The sequence below is a fragment of the Vulpes lagopus genome, chromosome 1 (assembly GCF_018345385.1).
Source record: "Vulpes lagopus strain Blue_001 chromosome 1, ASM1834538v1, whole genome shotgun sequence".
Taxonomy (NCBI): domain Eukaryota; kingdom Metazoa; phylum Chordata; class Mammalia; order Carnivora; family Canidae; genus Vulpes; species Vulpes lagopus.
The window spans coordinates 51,496,313-51,515,222 of NC_054824.1; the positions used below are offsets into that span (position 1 = coordinate 51,496,313).

At 37.5% G+C, this 18,910-nt stretch overlaps 1 protein-coding gene across 7 annotated transcripts in view; it reads right to left on the bottom strand.

The window, feature by feature from the left end:
• The window catches only part of LOC121490761 (muscular LMNA interacting protein), a 254,409-nt gene that overhangs the window by 147,117 nt on the left and 88,382 nt on the right, over nt 1-18,910 (bottom strand). The gene's annotated exons all lie outside the window — the stretch shown is intronic.

Below are 18,910 nucleotides of genomic sequence, written 5' to 3' on the forward strand. Positions count from 1 at the left end.
GTAAGCAGTTTGCTTTTATCTGCTCACCCCTTCCACTAACTGTAGATAACATTTCATTTTGATATACAGTCAAATTTATCTATACCCAGGCAGCCTTCCCGCAAGCCCTCTTGCAGCAAACACCAGATTGCACAGCCTTTAAAAGTTCTTGAAAGCATTAAGGAAAGACTTCCTTTTACCTGGGCTGTGGTCTGAATGCTCCCTGCTAAGACGCACGAGTTCATTTGGAAGTAATGTTCCCGCAGACACTCGGAAGCCCCTGTTCTGGAAGCATTGATTCATCACATAAGGGAGTGAGCAAACCGATGACTGAGGTGGGAAGGGAGCCTCTCACTAAAACAACATACACTCACACAGAAAAAAAGAATTCTAAAAAGAGGTAAAGTGGAATCCTTCCTAAATTGAAGAATTATGTAGTCTCCAGAGTAGATTTATGTTTAGATAATTTTTAGATGTGGAACTTCACGAGAGGTCACACTGCTGAAATGAAGCCAAGAGAAGTAAAAAAAAAAAAAAGAAAGAAAGAAAGAAAGAAAAAAAAGCCACCTATATGTGTTTGCCCTCTTTTCTTGTCAAGCATGTATTCCAATTACATATTCTCCGAAAAGAGAGAAGCCAGATTGTGCAGGGACGAGAAGCTGATTGAAGGGCCCGAGCATCTGCCAATCTCACCAACCAGTTGGTCACACTCACTGAGAACATTCAGAGGTAGAAATACATGCAAACACTGTGTCTAAATAAAGCACTAGAAAACACACAGTGATCATTTCAAAAAATCAATAGCATTATCATTCTTTGGCATGTAAATGCAAGCAGCAAGAGCATCTGTAGTGACTAAAATTTTGCTATTAATCAAATTAGCTCTAGAATGAAGCTTGGAATCAATATTTGTTGAAACAAAATTCCCTTCCGAGCTTCCTGGAAGACAGTGAGTGTCCTGACTGCAGACGAACAAACCTCAAGACTTCACACATGAAATTGATTGGAGTCTTCAGCTTTCCGTATTTCTATTTTTTTAAGTATTGATTTTTCTCCAAATCTGAAATATCTATATTTGTGCTTTGGCAATGAAAGATGTTGCAGCCCCAGGGCTGGTTACAGACCGAAGGCTATGAGAAGGAGTGAAGATTTTATTTTAGGACCTGGATTATATACCTCTTAACGTTTTCAACTTTATCAAAAGCCTGAATTTGTGGAAACATTACAAGTAAAATAACTGCCAAAAGTGATTCTACTAGCACACTGGCAAAAATTCTTCCAAATAACACAGCACTTTTTGACCTGGAAAATTATCTAAATTTCTGAATAGAAGTGCTATTACATCATTAGACAAATTATATGCCTTTCTCTAGGATACGTATATTTATGGACACTCAAAAGAAAATATAACACCCTCCCCACCCTCAAAGAGTTTGCAATCCAACTGAGAATCGAAAACATATGCAAATAATAGAAATACAAAGCAAAAAAGGAAAAGGAAAGAAAGTTCCACACTGAAGTTCTCCAATGTTATGCATAAACCACCTGGAGAGCTTGAGGAGATCTGGGATGGGCCCTCAGAGTCTGTGTTTCCAGCAAGCTCCCAACTGATGCCCAACTTGAGTGAAGGTACCTATCAGAACAGCAGTACGCAGCAAGTAGAGTCATAAAGGACGAAACCCTAGAGTTGATCATTCACTGGCTGCAGGACCGACCCAAAGGCAGTCCTTTCACCTATGAAATGTGGATAAGAATAGTACTTATCTCACAGGGATCTTGCGAGGATTACGGTGAAATCATGCAAGCCCTAGAGATCACATAGTTCATCTCACACAGTTCTAATCAGTTGCTCCCTGGGGCAGCAGCAATTCAGTCCATTGTCAATAGTTCTATCTGTTCATTCCAAGTAGATTCAAACAATTGCCAACCTCTTCCCCAATACCTCATTCTGTCTTCCCTCTGGTCTTTTCTCTCTTATTCCTTCCCCCAATCAAAGCAATATTTATTGCTTTTAGAAATATCTGCTATCTCAGCCCCTATCTTTTGCCCTATTTGAATTCTTCCTTGAATCATTTTATAACATGAGAACCAATTAAATTAATCCATTATTTTGCTATTTGGCTCTGTGTCTTATTGGCAACTTTAATCATTTTCTTTCCTTGGTTTTATTAATAATTGTTGGTGTTGCAACTATTTGTTATATTGATAGAAGTATTAATTGTTAGTTTGAAAAAAACATAATGGTCATGCATTATAACAGCATGCTTCAGCCATCTGGTTAGTAACTACATATAGCCTCAAAGAGCACATGCATTCAGGACAATTTCTATAGAAACCATCCTCATTTGAATAGAAAATGATGGCACCTGTTCAAAAACAGGCCCCAGTCCTGGATGATGAAAAACAAGTGAGTTACTTACACAGGATGGAGGGGTGGGAAGGAGGAGAGCATCTATCCTCCAATTACAATGACTTTTCCTATTGGTAAGAACATTGCCTAGGGTCTACCCAAGACCCTGAAACATTTATAAACACAAACCTTTTTTTTTCACAGTGTAATGTAGACATTTATTCAATTAGGTTAAGCCAATCATGCATCACATAAACATACACGTTTATTTCTCCATCTTTTTGTATAAAAACAAACTTTTCAAGCATCTCTCTCCCACTAAACAATACAAAACAATCTCTTGAATAATCTTTTTTCCAAGAGAAAATAAAATTTGTCAAAGTTTGCGACAAATATAATTCAAATTTTCTTTAAATTTTGGCATTATTGATGGCCAAAGTAGGATGTCTTTCACCTTCTTACTAAGTATATATTACTGCAGTAACTTCTGGCCAAAAGACTCTTCAGATATTGCTTTTAAAATAAACAGTATAAAACAAATAGTCTCTCTTCCTGACATGGGAAACAAATTTGAGAAAAAAAATAGATTAGCACACAAAAGTTTGCCAAGAAACATGTGATTAAACAGATCCAGCTGCCCAAGCTATTCAGATATCCATTTGTCTGTTCCTATACCCATGCTTGATAAAAGAAGGTACTAGCAATCCCGTTTATCTTCATAAACATCTGTTGAGTACCAGGCACTATTCTAAGCTCTGAGAGACATGAAGACAAAGAAGATTTGGAACTTATTCTCAACATGCATTACAGTCTCATGAAAGAGACAGAAGTTACGGTGGTCGCCAGTGAAGTCAGAGGATAGTGCAAGGTGATATGCTGAATACAGACCGCATGGGGAAGTAGTCTCATCTTCCTGGTGAGATTTCACTCCTATAGCTTCTGAGTTCTGAGTTCCTGTTTCCAGTGACCAACACTGGCACATTTCTCATTCTGTTTTAGCTCTAGGTGGTATATTTTCTCTGAAAATGGGAATTACCAAGAGCTTGGTTCCCTGTATCTAGGACAATAGGTGATTCTAGGGATCCTAACCAGGACCATATCAATTCACAGACTCAGAATTGACTGTATTATAAAGTGAATTCTGACCTCTCATCAAAAATATGTGAGATTCTATCACAGCCTAAGTTTGGCCTCTTCTTTATCAGGCATCTTTATTGGCTTCATCTGGGTTGCTTCTACTCCTGGTACTACTGTACTCGTAGATTCTTTCTTCTTTGGGGTTTATACTCCTAGTTAATAGAGTACTGGTAACTCTCCTTAATTCAAATACACTAGAAGCTTCAAAGTATTGAGGAAAACCTAGCACCTAAGTGAAACTGTGACATAGTCAGATATTCAGAAAAGAATAACAGGCCTTATACATGGTAGAATTTGAAGGGAAAAGAGACAATGGTAAGAAACATTTATCCATCAGGAATAAGTGTTTGGTGATCACCCTCCCCTTGTTGAATTCACTTTCTCAGCTTGGCTTCTAGCAAACTATTTCCTTTTCGTTCTGTTGCTATCCTATCCCCTAAACACTCCTGCTCAGTTTGCGTTGTGCCATCCTACCCTTTAGGTTTGAAGTAGCCCAGAAGTCACTCCTTGGATAGTCTCATCTGGTTCTGTAATTTTAAAGAACATTTATAAGTCAATGACTTGCAAATTTATTTCCCCAGCCTGAATGGCCTCCCTGGATAATCCACTCATGCATCCAAGTGATATCTTCACTTGGATATCTCATTAACATCCGAAACTGAATTATTTATCTTTTTCCTGAAACTGTTGCCCACTACATGCCCTTAACCTCCCCCCACCTCAGCATATAATTGTATAATTATTTCTCAGTGGTTAGGCTAAAAATGATGGGCTCACATCAATTTTTTTTTGTTTCCATAATCCTCCATCAATATATCAGTATTAGCAAATATGCCAATAATCTTATTTTATCATAATGCCCCACACTAATTTATCAGTATATCCTCCTTCAAAATAAGTCCAGAAAATGTTTATACCTTACTATTTCTACTCTAACATCCTAGGAGCAGAACCTACAATCATCTTGCAAAATCACTTCCTTCTAATGAATCCCCCTGCTTCCTCTTCGCCTCCTATATCAGCTATGCTGATAAACAACCCATACCTCCCTTCAAGCCAAAGGACTATTCCCCTGCTGCTGGACGTAGTGTAACAGTGCTCAGCTCTCTGTCCTCTCCAAAAGTTCTCTCAGCTGAATAAACCTCCTTGCCCAAAGCCATTCCCCCTCCTCAGGGGTAGCTCTCATCTAATGGCTACTTGGTACACTCATGTAAAGAACTGGCACTCTCCTTCCAATTTAGGGTAATTCTAAAAAGTGATCCCAAATTCAGTGCTCATTATGAGGTCAGTTAAGCTTTTGCTGGGTCTGCATTGCAGTCCAGTTCTCTCTCTGATTTATGTTCCCATTCCCACAGGTGTTCCTTAGAGCATATCCATGAGGGTAAACTTCAAGCATGCTAACTCCACCTTAGAATCTGCTTCCTGGGAACCAGATCTGTTGTCACCTTTCCCTATGGTTATTTGCCACACAGTAGCAAGATTGAACCCTTAAAACAGAAGTCAGACAATGCCACTTTTCTATGCAATACTCTCCAATGACTTCCTTTGTCGCCCAGAGGATAAGCCAATATCTTTACAATAGCCCACAGCCAACATGATCTGGCCTCTACTACTCACCTCTCCTTGCTCCCCTCAGCTCTATCTGCAGCGATTTCTCTGCATTCCTAGAGCAGTCCCACTCCCTAGAATGTTTTTCCTAGACTCATGAGTTCCTTCACTTCCTCATATCTATGCTCAAATATCACTTCAACTGTAAAACATTCCTCACTACTTTACATAAAATAACTACCCCAATTCTAACCTCTTGCTAGCACTCCCTGTCCCCCTTAGCCCATGTTATTTGTTTCCAGAGCACTAACCAGCCCCTAATGCTTGTTTATTATCTGATTTTGTCATTGGATTTTAAGCTTCATGAGAGCAAGGACTTTGTTTTGATTGTTATTATTTCCCTAGCAGCTAGAATAGTATGTGGAATATATTAACTACTCAGTAAATATTTGTCCAATAAACTTATTGACTGTGATCTCTTTGTGGATATTTATGTTCAGTTATATTTTTGTGTGAAGAGTGCCCTTAAAAGCCATCATCATAAGCTATGGATAAAAATTTTATCTGTATTACTCAGTTTAGAGGATGATGAAAACTGTGTCCAAAATGGCTCAAACATAAAAGAATATAATTGATTACTTTTAATACTCTAAACTATTTACACCTGGACTCTGCCCACCAGGGCAAGTCATGGACTTCCCCTCCCACAGGGGATCTTGTTGAAGAAAAGACCAAGTACCAATGTTTTGTCACTAGACTCACATCTTGACTTTCCAAAGCAATCACATTTTAAATTAGCCTCCTCATACTTGGGCAACATAAAGAATAGACTAAATATAAGTAAAAAGACATGCATATCAAGAAAGTAACTACAACTTACTACACATAGTTTCTATTTTATCTTAACCCATGTAATTTATAGAAATACATGACCCTTAGCAGAGTAACTGAACAAAGACATCAGATAGCCAGTTTTTGTTAGTTTCATCTTGGGCTACCTAACTTTGATTGGAAGAATAAAATAGAGAGCAGTATAAGAGTAGAATAACTAATTGTGTTTCCATGTAATAGTAATGAGAACATGGGCTATAGGTCAGAGAGTACTGGTGTGATATCCCCCACCACTTATTAGCTGTGTTACCCAAGGCAGATTCTTGATCTCTTTGATTTTCTTATTTATGACCATAGAACTTATCACACAAACTGGGACTCTCTTAAGCCTGAAAGGTGGGGGTGGGGGAAAGCATTATCCTCCCTAGTTAGCTCCTCTTCACCCTGCTGAGTCCTAGGAAACTCAGATTCCATGGTGAATCAATTTAATTTGCATCATGAGGGTAACACAATTTCTGAAATGCAATATACTTCATAAAATCACTACTTAACAACTCTTTCCCTGATTCCATAGGTTAGATACAACCTCCTTCTGTACACTCCATTAGCACCTTCTACTTTTTCATAGCATTTGCTGCTATTAAAATTACATGATTATATAGTGAATTCCTTAGTATCTGGCTCCCCAATTGAAACATAAGCACTAGGACAATGGGAAATTTCTATTTTGTTCTATTCTGTACCCAAAGTACCTAATATAGTGCCTATCCCATAATAGAGGATCAATAAATGTCCATACAATAAATGAATGATTATGTGCATTCATGATAATTGTATGGAAGACCTAGGGAAGGCAAAAGATAGTTCTCTCTTCAAGGAACATACAGCATCAAGACTCATAGAGAAATATGTGTAATTTAATCATTGTATACTTTTATTTCTTTGCAGATAGAGCACATATAAAAAGAGCAACCCACACTGGACGTCAAAGCTGTGACTCTTAAGAGTGTATGGAAGGAATCAGCATAGAAGGGTGTGTCAGGATCCAGGCTGCATGAAGAAAAATGAATAAAGCATCTCTGGTTGAGATCTCTCCTCCAACTTCTCACAGTCATAGACTGTCACCCTGGCTACTTCACACACTTTACCCACTCTTCCTGAGAACATATCTTATCCTACATATGACACATGTAATACCACTGAACAAGTTTGATGTGATGCAGCTCTTGGTACTTAACAGACATTATTTCTTGTATTTCCTACAAAACCAGCAAGTGAATCATTATGTCCATTAGACAAGAAAAATAAGACTTAGTTAAATTACTTGCTCAACCAGCAGATGATGCAATTGGATTCGAACTTGGGTCTGCCTGGCTAGAACCCAAGGTAATGTTGACTCTTATTTGCTGACTGCTTCTGCCAGCCTTACCTTAGAGATAGACACTCATTCATAGAAAAGTGATAAGAAAGGCAATAGGACAGGACATTGTTTCTACCCAGAAGAACTGGGCAATAATGAATATTTCCTCCAAGCCTCCAGTATTCATTCTCAAAATGTGGCTACACATCCTGACTTTTCTGCCTTTTAGAGCTGTTATTCTCTTACTGTCTTTATGTCAGCTCTAACTATAAAAGCAATGCATACTTATTTTGCAACATAACTTTAAAATGGAAATGAGTTATCACCAGAAAATACATTATATTGTCACTGTGTATTAAGTGTTAAAGCTACATAAAATTCAATATGGATAATACAATGCAGACACAGAAAAATATTGTTGAATATTTAAATATGACTAAATATGTTTGTAACAAGTATTTCAATATATTTAATGGACAATATCTTCAAAAATATCTCAAACAACATATGAGCTCTAACTTATGTTTTACACCATCAATTACCTAATTCTATTAATGGAAACAATAGAATTTGGAGTCAGAATCAGGTTCAAATAATAAGTCTACTATAATTAACTGATGATATTATGTAAGTTACTTAAATTCCATGAGCTTCAGCTTTTTCATTTATAAAAGAGACATGATAAAAGGATCCAAATCTCATGAGGTAAATGTGAAAATTAAATGAGATGACGTGTAAGACCCTAGAGTATTACTCAACACACAGAAGGCACACAATATATATAATTTCTCTCTTTCTTTTTAGGATGGATAAAACAGATGAAGTTTAACACAAAATTTCTAAGTTACACAAGTATCAAAATACTGTCACGTTTACTTGCCCAATTTCCTCCCCTTCCTCCCCTCAACTCCAAAACAAAACAGAAAGCTGAATTTTAACCATCTTGGCCTGCATCTACTATCATCCGAAAGATATTTTACAAACCCTGTGGCTTGCCCCAAATGCTCAAAACCAGCTTCATCAGAAGTTACATGACAGTCATGTGGTCAGGTAATAGATCCCACATTTGCTCCATATCCTCCAGAAATCATCACCACTTAAACTGAGGATTATCTTTTTTTTAAGATTTATATATTTATTTGAGCTGGAGAGGGCAGGGGGAAAAGAGGAAAGAGAATTCTCAAGCAGACTCCCCACTGAGAATCCCATATGGGACTCAATCCCAGGACCCTGAGATCATGATGTTTAACCAACTGAGCCACCCAGGTGCTCCTGAAAGGTCACCTACAATGAAAGTGCGTATGCATTGTAAATGATCAGTTGAGTGGGTAAAGAATTGCACATGAATCAGATTATATTAAGACTGTGTTTCCTTTTGATTTTAGGTTTGACACTTAGTAATTTTCACCCAAAGGAAACCCAGTTGATGGCAAGGACAATATATTCCCATAAGATGAGAGGTGTACTGAGACCCATGCTCCTGTACAGTCTTCCATGAAGACAGGAATTAATGATGCCTTGGATCACCATGGCATTCTTGGCATTTAACATTTGGTAGATACTAATATGTGACTGTTAAAAGAATTGATAGTATATGCCTACCCTTCAGAAAATAAGAGGTAAGAAATAAAGGTGCTAGGGGTCAAGCATAAAGAAATAGAAGACAAAACACAGAGCATTTCTCCCCACAACTCACATTACCTAGTAGTAATGCAACTGTAATCCAACCTTCTCCTGGCACTTCTCTGACTACATTACATTAGATGATAGAAGGCTATCTAGGTCAGAAATGGCTAGTCTTTCACAGGTGAGAAATTAAGAAGCAGTAGAAGAACTGATATGAAGAAAAGATTTTTCTTTATTTACTTCTCCCAGTATGTGATGAAGTAATATGCAGGATATAAGAAGCAAACATTTCAAGTCAATAAAATAGATCATTTAAAGGTATTTTGTACATCACAAAAGAGAAATTGAAATAGCAACCTTCTTACCTGAAAAAAAGCACTTGGCCTATTTATCAAATTTGCCAATAGATTAAAATAAAGAGACTATTAAAAGAAATTGCAATGAAAAATAGCTCCCTAATTTCCATAAAAGAACTAGATTATCTCACCCATAGAGATTTTGTAATAATTAAGTAAAATTATACATGGAACATTCCCAACATGATGTCTACCATCTGACAAAATCTCAATAATGATTAGCTATTGCTTTAGTTGTATGACATAATATTGAGTTGCCCAAAGTGACTAGCAATCTTACATTAATTATATATTTAAACCAATAAATGCCAGTTACATAACCATCATTTTAAAATTTCACAAAAATATTCTTGCTGAATATTTCTCCAAAGTATTTTTCTTTAAAATCAGTATTTTTATTTTTTCTGATCAATTTTATTGTTTTTGCCTTTATAATTTACATCTCTGAATATAAGGAAGCTATTTTCACTTATGATTTTGTTAATTGAAAAGTCTATATAGAAAGGCAAACCCATTCCCTTCAAATCTGCCTATTCTAATTACCAGCACATTCTACACAGAATCCCTTTCCAAGAGTCTTTATTTTTTTTAATATCACAATACTATTTTATTCAAAAATATAACTATAGTGTTTCTGGTAAAAAATATTTTCAGAATCACTTCTCAGTCTTTTGAAAGCATGTATTGACATTAATAAGCCAGGTTACCTGAAAAGAGTTAGGGACGCTGAGCAGGCAGGCAATCTGTAAGTCTTAGATTCCAATATGCTGCCCATACTGTATCATGTACCGCTATATATATATATATATATATATATATATATATATATATATACTTGTTTTCTTCAAATCAACATGTGACTGTGTAGGAGATGGGGAAGGCTTCAAACTATGCAAAAATAAGTTCTAGAGGTTCTAATGACATTCCATCCAGCAGTCTGTAGGCAAAAGGAATTTGAGACACACAAAAACATTATTGTCCCACTACAGAGTTACTAAAATGTTTTCTTGTAAAGATAAAATGCTCTCTTTCTTTCTGAAGACATTTACCAAGGTCCATAATGTATCACTTCAATTCTTTCAATAAGCTTACTAGTAAAAATACAATACACTTTCCCTCAGGATTTCAAATTTAAGTCCGATTATTTTTTTAAAATATTTTCCTTTAAAAACTGACATAACAAAAAATAAAACTATTTCTTTTTCAAACAGTTTTTTGTAGTAAAGAAAAATAAATAACCAAGTACATTTAACATTTCCTTTGAAGATATACATGAGATTTTTATCTCGGAAAAAAAAAATCTCTGGCCTTGTTCTAATTCATTACTTTCTAAAGAAACCTTTGACTTTTCTAGAGTACTAACCATGAACTCAGCAGCCAGAAAGAGTACCTAACTTCTCACTGCCTCTATTTTCTCACCTGTAAAATAGGAATAATGAGAGTAGCTACATCACAGGGATGTGGCTATATAAATTAGCACACATAAGTCCTAGGAACAGGAGCTAGCATAGAGTAAGCTTTCAATAAATATTAACTGTTATTATCAGCTATTACTAGCCATGGGGTGACCATATATGTTTAAGTAGTTCATTCATTATTTCCAACCTTCCTCCACCCATTCTCATATCCCACTTCCAACAATCTTAAGGATAATCAATGAATGATCTCTTACTGCTCAAATCACTGACTTTTTTCTTAATTTCTATGTTGTAAACATTGTTGGCTCTTTTCATCATCAAAAGAGCTTTCTCTTGGCCCTCTCTAGAGGCTCCTTGTCCTGGTTCTGCCTCCAGGAGATTCAGCACTTAATGCCTCTTTTCTTTGCCCTGAGTTTCCTCCTCCCTGATGGTGGTCCTATACTCTGTCATTTCAACACTCCAGAAGGCTGGCTGGCTCTCCAAGTATGTCTCCACTGCTCCCTCTCTCCCCTCTTCAATGTTCTAAGTGCTGGTTCTAATACAAGCACCACCATACAGGTAGGTGGTTGGATTGCGGAGTTTGACAAGCATAGTTTTGAGGCCTGGTTTGACATTTATAAGCTGCATGACCTTAATCTATTTTCATAATTTCTCGAAATCTTCGTTTCCTCATTTGTAATAGATCATCTAGAAAACCTACCTGATAGTCTCCATTGAGTAATACAACAGGTGTAAAGCATTTGACATACTTACTGGCACAGAAAAAACACTCAACATATGTTAGATGATTATTAATATTAACGTCCAATTGAATATGTCCAAAACATTTTGACATTCCACACACATATATATATAAAACAACTCCTCTGTAAGTTCTAGAAATGTTTGATTGCCACCATCACTTTCAAGACAACATACTTTAGCCTTCTTATTATACTGTCTCACTTGTTTCCATCATCTGAAGTAAAATATGGTAACGTCTTCCTCAACTGTAACAAAAAAACTTTTGAGCCACATACTTGGCTTCTTAGTTTAAAAATTATATACTGCAGCTTCCCTTAATGGTAGGTTTGGCCATGTGATTAAGCTGTGGTCAATGAAATACAATTAGAAGTAAATCTCCTTAAAAAGGTGTAGCATGTCCTTCTTGATTTCAGCTTCTATCCTGCTGTCTGTAATTTGTTTTTTTTTTTTTAAGATTTTACTTATTTTTTCATGAGAGACACAGAGAGAGAGAGAGGCAAACACACAGGCAGAGGGAGAAGCAGGCTCCATGCAGGGAGCCCGACATGGGACTCGATCCTGGGTCTCCAGGATCAGGCCCTGGGCTGAAGGCGGCACTAAACCACTGCACCACCGGTGCTGCCCTGCTGTCTGTAATTTGGATGTGATAGCTGGATCTCTAGCAGCCATATTAGACCCTCATGATAAAAGCTTTACACTGGAGATGATAGAATGACACATGAATCAGCAGAATAAGAGAATAAGTCCCAAATCAACATAAGAACTGATACGCTTCGATTTTTTTTTTTTTTTTTTTTTTTTTTTTTTTGGTAATGTGAGAGAGAAGTAAATATCTATCATGAAGTTTCTTTCTTGTCTACAGCCAGGTCTAACCTAAGTGAATTAACGTTTCAATGTCTCTTACTTCATGTGCAACCTTCATTCTAGCCAGGCCAGTTCCCTCACAGTGTCCCAAGCTGCTTTGGCTCAGACTGCTCCATTTACATGGCTCTCTCCTCACCCCCCAAGTATCTCGGTTTGCGGAACCAAAAAGGTTCCAACCTACCATGAACCTAGATCTAACTTTTAAGCACTTAACCCTCTCCCTCCCATCAGAAGGTTGCAGCATTTATATTCTGCTCCGTATTATCATTTATGCCCATAGAGAATCTTATGTTTTGAATTTTTTGTAAGATCATTAATAATCAGGTGTTGCAAGCTGAGGTGCCAGAAACAGATCCTAAGACAAAGTTCAGGGTACCAGTAATTTATGAGAGATGAACATTGGTGAGGGACATGGGCAGAAGCAGGACCGGGCAGAGGAAGAAGTTGAACCATGATACAAACTTGACAGTTTGGGCTATTCTTGACAGGAGCTGAGGAATCAATATTATTATGAAAGCATCCCATATCCAGCCAAAGAGGCCAGCCCTTCACCCCACAGAAAGCCACCCTGGAAAGGTATGACCTCAGTGAAGCACCTCTCCAGGACGAGGCGGACCTGGGAGGAGGTCAGAGCTGCAGGCTGTCTGCCAGCCACACTTCCTACAGCTTGGCAGCAAGACCTGCCTCGAAGAGGAAGCTGGATACCATGTCTCTGTGACCACTACCCTGGGTCTGGATTTTATGCTTCTCTTCCCTAAAATAGGTATGTGATAAATATTTACAGGATACTTTATGAAAACATAGTCTTTGACTAACCTAAAAAATATAATCTGTATGAAGTTCCTAAGATGAACCCACTCATGCCCTATGACAGGCATTTAAAAGTTTCCTTCATAAGAAAAGTGTCTTTTCAAAACATTTCTCTTCTGCTTCCTGGAATAAGCACTGACTTTGCAATTGCAAAAGGTTTAAGTCTCTTGTGTTGCAGAACACGCCTTTTTCACTGAACTGCATGTAACACCTCCCTCCATGCTAGATGCATGCGCCAGGGCCTCAGACACACTCTGTCTGAAGCACGAGCCAGTGGGAGAGAGCTGCTCATGGACTCGCTTCCTGGGAGGCACACTGTGATCTTGGGGACAATCTTCCAAGGAAGAAAACCTGCCAGTCATCTTGAGATCAGGAAAGCAAATTGACTATGAGGGGACAAAGCTTCCTCTGTTGTTTTCATCCTCCTCTCCTACATCCCAATTCTCTTTCCCTCCAAGCTCCCCTGGGCGTCTCTAGGAGTCTCATACATTGCTAAATGTCTCATAAGTTTCTCTCATCCCTTTGCAAAGGGGTCAGTAGAAAATGACACAAGAAAGCAGGTAACTTTTTGTTTACCCGTTCATCTTTCCTGCCCCAAACCCGGTCTACCCCCAGTGCACTCTAGTTAACATCAGATGCAGGAGCTGGAAGAGGATTGTTCAGGTAAAGGAAACCCAGAATTGCATGAGGTTCTGACTCTGGTTAGTGGCAAACAGGTCAGGGGAAAAACGTACCAGGGCTCAATATTAAAAGTAATAAATGAAGAGCCAGTCGAGACTTAGCCAAGACCCACCATCCTCTCACTTTATCCCGGCCCTTTATGAGCAGAAGGTGCAAAAGTCTGTGTTCCAACCATGTAGCTGAGTTGTGACCGCTACTTTTATCTTAGCCTACAGATAAGCGGGACTGAACAATCACAAGGTGAGTTCACGTTGTGTGGCTCCTGCTGCAAATCTGCCCCTATCTTTGTCTACCCACTGCTTCCCAGAATATATCTTTATGGTAATTTAGCCACTTTAAGACTCACTCCCATCTGTTTCTCTGTTACAAAGATAGCTACTTCAAGAGATCGCTATCTTCACCGGTTGGGTAGGGAGGGTGGCAGTGATAGGGACTGACACACAATCTACAGAAAAGTCACCTAAATGTTGTTGCCATTTGTAATTCACCACGTGAGTGTTTTTGAAATGTTTGTGTTTGGATGTTGTTTTCCTCATCACCCTAAGCCAGAAGGCCTTGACAGAAAGTCAAACTTCAAAAGTGACAAACGGCTCTGATCATATAAGAGTGGTTTAGTTGCTAGGGAAACTGCTTTAAAGGGAGAAACAGATCCTATTTCTGAATTTATAACTGGGAGAAGAAACAGATGCTGAATTTCTGAGTGAGTCTAATTTACTTTGAGATATAGCTGGGCTCCATGGGTGGTAAGAATGGGTTACAATTTTTAGGCCAAAGGGATAGCAAAATTACCCACTTTATAGGAAACCTTACTGTAGCACAGGAGTTAGGAATACAAACCCACACATGAAATTATTTCTTCTCCTTTTCTTACCTTTGTAAATCTAAAAACAACAACAACAAAAACCTTCAGACAAGGCAAACATATTTTTCCAAGAAACCTACAAAAAAAAGAAAATGACCAGGACTCATCACAGAGACTCACCCCAGTGAAGGTGTCTGGCACACCGCTGATAGTGTGTTCTTAGGAAAAAACAAAAATCCTCATGAAAACTCCATAAACAATTTCAAAGGAGTTGTCAGGAATGAAATAATGAAGTATGATAGATTAGTCATCATTTCTGCAGAAATGGACAAAGAACAAGTCTGATTTCCCCTGTAAATACCTCCCCATACCTGCTGATTAAGCCTAGAACGTCTAGAGCTTCTTTCTTTTACCTTAGAGCAAGTTTCAGATACTTTCCTGAAAATTAATTTTGATACTAGGGGAAAAGAAAAAGAAAATTTAGGCCATATATACAGCAAAATTATCCTGGCACATTTGCCATGTAGCAGAAACAGTAAGTGCTTTATATTCTTCATCAGATAACTCTCAGGAGTTGGCAAACTTTTTCTGTAAGGGGCCAGACAGCAAATATTTTAGGCTTTTTGGATCATACCATCTCTGTTACAACCACTCACGACTGCCATTGTAGGGTAAAAGTAGCCATAAAAAGTATGCAAATCAATGGACTTGCTTGTGTTCTCATTCAGCTTTATTTATAAAATCAGATGGTGGGCCAGGGGTGGCAAATTAGCACTAGTCTACCAACCCCTACATTACTTTGTAAATATCCTTCCAGTGCTGTGAGGTTGGCAGGAGCATCCTCATTTCTCCAATGAGGAAACCAAGCCTGTTTGAGGTTGAGTATATGGTCCATGGTTACACAGGGAGCAGATGGAGGGCAGGGTTAGATCCTAGGTCTACCCATCTGCTCTTCATCACCATGACCCTGAGTGTGATAAGTGTACCCCTGGCTATTATTCAAAATGATTTTAGAAGATGCACATATAAACATGTTAATAGCCCCATTTATTTTAATGTATACGAAAAAAATGCAACCAGCAAATATAATCTTTGCTCTTACTAATGTTATCTCTTCAGATATAATACAAGAACAAGCACAAATAATCATTTTCATGTCTTCCTATTTTTTTAAAAAAAAGGAAAAACTATATCAGATGTTGGACAAATAGGGAGATTTTTTAAACAATCTTTTTGCATGTATCATTTTGATCTTTCAAGAAGCTTTCACTATTTTCTTTCATTTGGGCCTCAAAATAAAAACTGGGGAGGAAGGATGATATGATATTATCCCCATACTGCAGATGAGGAAAACTAAGGTACAAAAAGTTAAATGACTTGCTCAAAGTCACTCCCTGTGGCGGTGGTCTGGAGTGCAGCAGGCAGTTCACCTGGAACAACTATTCTTGAAATTTTTCTGGCCATGGAGTCCACATAGGTCCCCCAAGTCTCAGAGTTATAAATAGGCAAATGCAGGAAATTTCTTGTTTCTCCCACAACTGTACCAAAGATATGAAGGTAACTAAAAGCCAACATTGTAAATCGAGGTACTTGGGCCTGGTGTGCCACAGGGCCAGCAACAGAGATTAGGGAGCATGTGAGTGCATGCACAGTGGTACTGGGTAATGCTGCCTCCTGATTTCTAGCACTGCAATTTGAAAGTACTTTCTGGATTAGCCATAAATCACTGCGTAAGCACCAAATGCTGAATGATTTGGATCTGAAATTCCACATGTATTTTTAAAAGAACATTCACTCAAGTTGCTAATGAGCTGTTTGACTTAGACAAGTCACTTCATGTTTGAGGACCCCAGATTCCTCATCTGTAAAACACAGCCACTGGAGGAAATCAGTGTTTTTCAAACTGCATGTTATGACTCTGAATTGATTCTGTTCAGCATTTTTTAAATGAAGTAGAAAAGAGAAGAATAGAATGGAACAGAATCAAATTTAATAGAAAATATCCCTGTAAGCACTATTTCGAGACTGCTTTAGATTTATATGAACACATACACATATGCATGCACACACACACACACATAGTGGATTTGTGGTTCACAAATTCAAAAATCATTAGACCAGATGATCTGAGAGCTTTGCACAGCTTTAAGATTTCAATAATCCTATAACCTATTCTTCAGTAAAACTGTTCAAACCATACACCAAAGCAGTGTGAAGTCAATAGAATTGTGACCCTTACAAACCCTCTCATTACCTAAATTTTTGCAGTTGTTAAGAAACTGTTTATGACCATTCTATCATTACATCACGTATTCAATTCTATGATATTATGAATTCATTATAATGCTATTTGTGTCATTATTATAACACTATTAGTTTGTTAATTAATAGTAATGATACCTTAAGTATATTTTGATTGGTAAAATATGATAAATAAGGAAATAAGTTCCAAAAAACATGCCTGGTTTTCATGGTATTATTTGCCTACATATAAATAAAATAAGGCCAAAAAAGCTGTTTCATAGCTGTCAAATATGAGACCTTTTTGAAATGAATCAAACCTGTACCAAGATACATAAAAAGGGTAAAACTTTCCAGTTCTTGTTTCTATTTGAAGAGTCCAGGATATGCTAGGCCAATATATTATGAACTGCATGGAAATGGCAACTCACCAGTCTGCAGAAAAAATCCAGCCAAAAGAATTCAGCCTTTTTGGTTCCATTTCAATCTGGAAACCCCAGAGGAAACACTCCTTCATTTGCAGAAATAGTAGTGCCAGGGTGTGTGATAAATTGAATGAAAAGGATAGGAAAGACACTTCAAGAATTCACTTTCTGAAACCGAATCCATTCTATTTTTAATCCTCTCTCTCAGGTATTTAATTCCGGATCCTAGTCAAGTCATGTTGTAAAAAGTATCCCAGTTGACAAATTATCAGTGCTTCACTTAGCTGCAATTTCCCTTCTGAAAACTATCTCCATGGATTAGTATTCAGAAACATAATTTTTGTTTAGTGCTGATTTTGCTGAATAGAGAAATGACTCTGAAAACAAGATTTAAAAGTAGAAGTCATGAAATTAGTTAAGTATGAAGAAGTGAGAGAATAAATAAGAATTTTCAAGTGTGCTCAATATTTACAAGTTCTTAAATAACTCAGTATAATTAAAAGAGATCTGTAACTGGAGACCTTGGGTCTAGAAGGATTGCAAGGGTAGATCTGAAGAGGGAAAGTTGACCTCATGATGGGCTGTTCCCAGTACCAAATCAATGCTTGCCCCCTGCCACAATGGGAGGATGGTTAGATTTCATTGACATTAATAAATGGTAATAAAAATTACCATTTGTGTGAAACTCACTGATTTTCCTGCCAAGAACTTGAAAACATACCCTTACTCTGATCTTATAGACAAGGCTAATTCAGTGTCCTGGCCAGATTCCTTGAATAAAATATTAACCTCTGCTCAGTTGATAAATTATTTTTCTCAAATACTTTCAAAGATAAAATGCCTATATTAGAAACAGTGATATTCAATAGAAAAAGAAGGTAGTATTTAGTTCAAACCTCACTGAATAAGACTTCAAGAGGCCTTAGCTATCAGACATCTTCCTCCAAAGGAATACAGACTTTATAGTATTTAGTTTTCCATATTTAATAATATTAGTGTCTTTAAGAAACAAAAAATATAAATCAATTTTGTAATTTTATGAATGGAGTGTGTTCTCAGGATTTAAACTCCAATGGCTCAACTTTTACTCATCAACCCAGAAGTGGTTCTCAACACAGGGTTATTTTGCCTTCCACAGAGCATGGCTGGAGACATTTTTTATTTGTTACAAAAAAAAAGGGGAGAAGTATGCTACTGGTTTCCAGAGGGTAGAGGCTAGGAGTGTTTCTAAATGCCCCCACAACAAAGATCAATTTGACCCAAAATGCCAACAGTGCTGAGGTTGAGAAATCTGTTCTTTAGTATTTCCCAGATAAAAAACATGAAAAAAATAATTGAAACAATGCTGTGATTTGGTCTGTATCATTGACTTAATCATTATCCAAGTGACTTGTTCCCCTACATTAACCTCAAACAGATGGGATTCAAATTCATGATTAGTAAACTGCAGATCACTTCATGACTTCATGAATGGGCATTTTGGGATTACTTGAGAATTTTAAAGTCATGCATGTCAAAATCTGCATGTAGTGTGCATGCCACCTGTGCATGTAGTGTGTGTGATCGTCCCTCCTCTCTCTCTCTCACACACACACACACACAACACTTTTTTTTATATATATTTTATTTATTTATTTATTCATGATAGTCACACAGAGAGAGAGAGAGAGAAAGGCAGAGACACAGGCAGAGGGAGAAGCAGGCTCCATGCATGCAGCCCGACGTGGGATTCGATCCC